At 46.2% G+C, this 6,948-nt stretch overlaps 1 protein-coding gene across 1 annotated transcript in view; it reads right to left on the minus strand.

The window, feature by feature from the left end:
* The window catches only part of LOC116991102 (leukocyte elastase inhibitor-like), a 196,616-nt gene that overhangs the window by 114,468 nt on the left and 75,200 nt on the right, over window positions 1-6,948 (minus strand). The gene's annotated exons all lie outside the window — the stretch shown is intronic.

The raw sequence follows: 6,948 nt of genomic DNA on the forward strand, positions 1-6,948 counted from the left end.
TCTGTCGTGTGGCCTGCCCAATCTCTTCCTCTAGCTCAGATCGCGGAGCCGGGGGTCGCCAGAAGAATTCCTCTGATCGCTGGCCAGCGGACTATAACATTCTGAAGCCACGGTGTGCGGAGCTTCTAGTCGCGGGGGCAGCATGCACTTTCCTTCTCGGAGTCTGGGATTCCTCGCTGGAGAAGAGCTCCGACCGCCGGCCCGCGGCCTATAACATCATGAAGCCCCGGTCACCGTTAGGAAGCGGCCGATTTGGGACCTCCAAGCCGTGTACATGGTATACACGGATCAATCGTGTTTAAAATACATGATAAACGGTATTAATTATACATAATGTACACGGATCAATGATGTTTAAAATATATGATAAATTGAGTTATAGGGAACAATAACATGCCACGAGGAGCACACATTAAAGCCTTAATTTACTTCCCAATGTATAATGACTGTAACATATACAATTCTATTCTGATCCCGACAATGTATTATATTATATAAGACATCATTTTTTGGGTACATGAGCAAGTTATTAGAAAGTCTTCTTTTGTAGATCTAGACTTCCCACAATAATAAAGATAGACAAATATGCTGGAGTATTTCTCCAGCATTTCTATCTACCTTTGATTTTCCAGCATCTGCAGTTCCTTCTTAAACAATAATAAAGGTATCAATTTTTACACTGCTGTACATTTTTGGTTTTGTTCTTGTTGTAAGGCATGCATGCTAGTGTAAGCTCTTCTACATTTCAGATAAATTGACCTATTAGAGGAAAAATGCATCTTCAATATACATGTCTCTCCCCACCCCTGAAAACAATTGCATTTAAATGACATATCATCCATTCTGCAGGTATGTAGTTATAATTAAATTTGTTCTGATAAGTTAATTCTATATGATATTTTACTGTAATTTCAGATGTCGACAATGGGTCCAGAATACTCGTTGACAAGATCTCCTACACCGAACTACGTACTTGTCAAAGAACTGCCGTCTTTGTTCTGAACACCCTGTATATCTCACACATAAAACAATGTAAATTGTGTAAATCTTACCATAAATGACAGAAATAAAACGTATTATCCTTGTTTATGAATTTTGATGTAGAATTATTTAAAATTGAGTGGATTGATGCAATATACTGCTAACTCACAAATGTGTAGTTATGAGATATTCACATTTAAAAACTCACTCAGTAGCTCGGGTGGCTCCGAGTGGCCGCCGGGACCGGACAGCGGAACTGCAGCTGAACCCAGGGCTCGCAGGCGACCTGGGAACTGCAGCTAGTCTCGGAGGGTCCTGGCCCCTATGTAAAAAAGGCAGCCGACCCCTGGACTAAACCATACCTACGATCCTGTCCCACCATCCTTTTTTCAAAATTTAGCAACTCAAATGGTGGTGCGTCTTTATTGCCGGGAAATACGGTAACTCATTTCCCTCAAATCTATATTACTAAAAGTCAAATCTTGACCACTTCCTGTTTTTCTGCTTCATGATTTTAGAAAAAACGCTGCCACTTACGGCTGTGGTTTTTGGCCATCTTACTCAGAGTCCCCCTCTGCTGCGCAGGACAAGAGGATTTTTTCCCCTCGATGAAAAATAAAAGACATATTAATGTTTTAAAAATGTTGACATTCTCTCTGCTGCCCCTGCTGGTGGGAGTGGGGTGGGACTATAAAACCCGGTAATGTTGTGCCTCACTCAGTCTCTGCAAGATGGAGGAAGCGAGAGGGGCACATCTCTCTGAGCTGTGAATAACACTGAACACATATCTACTCAACTGTTAGTGCCCTAAATGTGGTTCTAAAATGCTTGAAAAAAATGTATTTCTTGGTTCTAAAATGTTTGCTGAAAGTGTATTTATTGGTTGTAAAATGTTTGAAAAAAGTGTATTGGTTCTAAAATGTTTGCAAAAATTGTATTTCTTGGTTCTAAAATGTTTGCAGACATTGTATTTCTTGGTTCTAAAATGTTTGCAAAATGTGTATTTCTTGGTTCTAAAATGTTTGCAAAAAGTGTATTTCTTGGTTCTAAAATGTTTGCAAAAATTGTATTTCTTGGTTCCATTAACCGAAAGTCATTCCGTGACTTCCGGTTAATGGAGTGGTGGCGCTGATGGCGTGACTTCCGGTTAGTGGCAAGATGGCTTTGTGCGTCATTTCTGGTTAGTGGCAAGATGGTGCTGAGTGCAGAAGGCCCAGAGTGAAGACGCCGTTGAATATTTCAAGAGAGCTTACTGCTATGTATATGGTGAGTATGTTTGTTGAACGTTATTTAAAGCACGTTTTTGCTTTAGCAGCAGTTGTAGTGGAGGCTTTAAACATTTGAATCATTGTACAATGATTCGCTGTGTGTGTGAGTGTCTGTGTGTGTGAGTGTGTGTGTGAGTCTGAGTGTGAGTGTGAGTGTGTGTGTGAGTGTGTGTGAGAAAGAGAGTGTGTGTGTGTGTGTGGGTGTGTGTGTGAAAGAGAGAGTGTGTGTGTGTGTGTGAGAAAGTGTGTGAGGATGTGTGTGGGTGAGTCTGTGTGTGAGTCTGTGTCTGTGTGTATGTGCATGTGTCTGTGTGTCTGTGCATGTGAGTCTGTGTGTCTGTGCGTGTGAGTCTGTGTGTGTGTGTGTGGGAGAGTGAGAGTGTGAGTGTGTGTGTGAGGGTGTGTGTGTGTGAGTCTGTGAGTGTGTGTGTGAGTGTGCGTGTGAGTGTGTGTGTGTTGTGAGTGTTTGTGTGTGTGTGTGAGTCTGTGTGTGTGTGAGTGTGTATGTGAGTGTGTGTGTGTGTATGTGAGTGTGTGTGTGTTGTGAGTGTGTGTGGGTGAGTCTGTGTGTGTGTGAGTCTGTGTGTGTGTGAGTCTGTGAGTCTGTGTGTGTGTGCGTGAGTCTGTGTATGTGAGTGTGTGTGTGTGTTGTGAGTGTTTGTGTGTGAGTCTGTGTGTGTGAGTCTGTGTGTGTGAGTCTGTGTGTGTTGTAAGTCGGTGTGTGTGTGTGTGTGTGTTTCTGTGAGTGTGAGTGTGTGTGTGTGTCTGTAAGTGTGAGTGAGTCTGTGTGTGTGCCTGTGAGTGTGTGAGAGTCTGTGAGTTGTGGAGGGTGTGTGTGTGATCAACAAATAACAAATAGTACAAATAATATAGTATTTCGTAGTTCAGAGCTTATTCGTTATGTTTAATAGCCTGATGGCTGTCAGGAAGAAGCTGTTCCTCAATGTGGATGTTACAGTTTTCAGTTTAAAAAAGTCGGACGTGACTCCAGAAGTCGGGCATGAGTCAGTCAGTCCACAAGCCATGAGTCAGTCAGTCAGACCAGAGGCCATGAGTGAGTCAGTCAGTCAGTCCAGAGGCCATGAGTTAGTCCCAAGGCAGTGAGTGAGTCCAGAGGCCATGAGTAGGTTGCTCACCGCTCCCCTCCCCCCCCCCCCCCCCCCCCCCCCCACTGACATCCCCCACCTCAAGACGTTGCCCTCCGCCTGGTTATAGGACGCTCCCCCTCCTGTCCCCTACTGAAGACGCCCCCATCGCTGCAGGATACCCCCCTCCCTCATCAGCCCACGAGAGCCCCCGCCTGAAGCTGTCCCCCTCCCTTGGCTGCAGGACGTTTGCCAACCCCCACCCCACCCCGGTAGCCCCACCTTAAAAAAAATGTTTCGCACAAATTGTTCGGTGAGTCCAGAGGATTGAGAATGACAACAAAATAATGGAATTCTTTAATTTGCCACAACCAATAAATGGAAGGATACACTTTGATGATGACAATCCAGAATTGCTGCAGGAATTCTTATAGTTTGTTGTGGTGATTTTTGACAACTCCTTCCTGTGGTGAAAAGGGGAAATGATGCTGATGTTGAAAATGCCTGCATCAAGATATCCTATTTGTGGAGACTTTTCACCAAGTTTCAATTGCACACAAACATGCGATTGACAGACTATCAGACTATTGACAGAAGGCGACTATTCTCAATTTTTGTTGAAAGTTGGTGTAGATGGGTTATGCATGCAACCTATAATGCAGTTACCTCATCACCACTAACCACGCCCCATCATATTAGTATAACTGTAGTATCCTCCCTTTGTTCCTCCCACTAGGTCCCAGTACGCCTGAAGGCTGGATGCAGTCAGTGCTGGGACGTGTGTGCCATGTGCTATAATAAAGTACCAGTAAAGGTTACAGTGTGTCAGCTATCAAACCTTTACATGGTGTCAGAAGTTTAAAACTCGCGGTTCCCGTTTACCGGTTTTCATTTATTTTGTCCCCGTTAGTGCCCAGTATTTGAATGCTGCTACTCCAGTCGAGGGGACTGTCGGGACGGATCGCCGCGTCCGGCCCTGCCTCACCCATCCCGACATAGTGCAGCCCTTGGAGTGCAGCAGCAGCGCCTCGCCCATGGCCCTGTTGGACGGCAGCCCGGCCAGCTGTCCGACCTTCGGACCATCGCTTACCGCCGACACCACCACCCTTCCTTCTTATGGCCGATCATCGGTTCATGAGTTGGATGTGGTGCCGGACTTTGCACACGATGTCGTGCGCGAAGTCCGGCATCCTCAGCTGGCCTGCTGGCTGGGCCTTGTGTGCAGTCCAGCACCCGGGCCAACTCATCATTCACCCAGCCACGGCCGAGTCGGTCAACGAATTGCCGTCGAGAATTTGACCCTTATTTTGACCATTTATCTCTTAATTGTGAGTGAGAAAGTTGGCAACCCTAGCTGGACCCCTGTAGTTTGCATACCGGGCCAATAGATCAGTGGATGACGCAGTCAACCGAGGCCTGCACTTCGTCCTCCAGCACCTAGACCGCCAAGGGACCTATGCAAGGATTTTGGTTGTGGATTTTAGCTCTGCATTCAACACCATTGTGCCGGAGCTACTACACTCAAACTTTCCTAGTTGACTGTGCCTGAACCCTCTGTCAGTGGATCACCAACTTCCTGACAGACAGGAAGCAGCATGTGAGGCTGGGAAAGCACATCTTGAACCTGCTGACACTCAGCATAGGAACACCGCAAGGTTGCGTACTCTCCCCTCTCCTTTACTCTCTCTACACCAACGACTGCACCTCCACAGACACCTCTGTCAAGCTTCTCAAGCTTGCGTATGACACAACCCTGATTGGACTGATCCAGGTGAGGGAGGAATCTACCTACAGACAGGAAGTGACACAGCTGGCGTCCTGATGCCTTCGTAACAACCTGGAGCTCAACGCTCTTAAGACGGTGGCATTGATTGTAGACTTTAGGAGAGCTCCCCCTCCCCTCCCCCCACCCCCACTCACCATCAACAACACAGTCACATCTGTGGAGTCATTTAAGTTACTTGGAACCATCATCTCCAGGGGCCTAAAATGGGAGGCCACCATCGACTACACAGTCAAAAAGGCACAACAGAGGATGTACTTCCAGCGGCAGCTGAGAAAACACAATCTGCCACTGGCAATGATGGTCCAGTTTTATATTGCCATCATTCTCCATCATGGTCTGGTTTGGCTCAGCCACCAAGTATGACATCTGGAGGCTGCAGTCCGTCATCCGATCAGCTGAGAAGGTTGTTGGCTGCAACCTTCCCCCCCATTGACGAGCTGTACACTGCAAGGGTCAGGAAGCGAGTGGGGCAAGATCATCTCTGACCCCTCTCACCCTGGCCACAATCTCTTTGAAGTACTTCCCTCTGGGAGGTGACTGGACTGTCAAAGCCGCCTCAGCCAGACATAAAAACTGATGTTCTCTACGACCAGTAGCTGTACTCAAAAACCAAAAATCTGTAGCCTCCTTTTGCTCTTGTATTTTATTTTATTCTTCACATGTTTAAGTTATAATGTTTTATTTTTAATTGTCTATTGTATATCGTCTTGTACAGGAGTAGGCCATTCGGCCCTTCGAGCCAGCACCGCCATTCAATGTGATCATGGCTGATCATCCCCAATCAGTACCCCGTTCCTGCCTTTTCCCCATATCCCCTGACCCCGTTATCTTTAAGAGCCTTATCTAGCTCTCTCTTGAAAGTATCCAGAGAGCCGGCCTCCACCCCCCTCTGAGGCAGAGAATTCCACAGATTCACAACTCTCGGTGAGAAAAAGTGTTTCCTCGTCTCCGTTCTAATTGGCTTACCCCTTATTCTTAAACTGTGGCCACTGGTTCTGGACTCCCGCAACATCGGGAACATGTTTCCTCCCCTAGTGTGTCCAAACCCTTAATAATCTTATGTGGTTCAATAAGATGCCCTCTCATCCTTCTAAACTCCAGAGTATACAAGCCCAGCTACTCCATTCTCTCAGCGTATGACAGTCCTGCCATCCCTGGAATTAGCCTTGTAACGAGCACCAAGGCAAATTCCTTGTATGTATACATACTTGGCTAATAACATTTATTCAATTCAATTTAATTCAGTTCAATGTCACTAATATGGACTACTAACATTGACATTTTTGTTAGCTTGGATGCATCAACAGGAACGTGTCCAATCTGGCCTCATTTATGTAGTCAGATTGAATCTGAATGGAAACTGGCCCTTTGGCCAAACTTGATTATGTCAACCAAGATGCCCTGTCTAAAACTAGTCTCATTTGCCGTGTTTGGCCCTTATCCCTCTAACTTATCTCCTATTCATATATCAGAATGTCTATCTTGAGTGATAGGTGGATGTGGGTGATGGTGGGTTTTGATGTTCAGATGAAAGGCCAGAGATGAAAATATAAAAGGTCTGTGAAAAGGTTACAAGCGGTGTGAATTATCAGAAGAAGGCAAATATGTAAGTGGATGGGAGAGGGGAGGACTGAGGGACAGGGAGGGTCTGCCAAATCCTGCTGTATCTCCCAGTTGCTACACAGATTAACACTCTTCCCATTCCCATATTGACCTTTCTGTCATAGGCCTTCTTTGTTGCCAGAGTGTGGCCACATGTAACCTGCACCCACCCACCCACCCCCGTGGCTTTTCACCCACTTCCATCCAGGGAACCCACCAGGCCTTC

The sequence above is a fragment of the Amblyraja radiata genome, chromosome 2, assembly GCF_010909765.2.
Source record: "Amblyraja radiata isolate CabotCenter1 chromosome 2, sAmbRad1.1.pri, whole genome shotgun sequence".
Lineage (NCBI taxonomy): Eukaryota > Metazoa > Chordata > Chondrichthyes > Rajiformes > Rajidae > Amblyraja > Amblyraja radiata.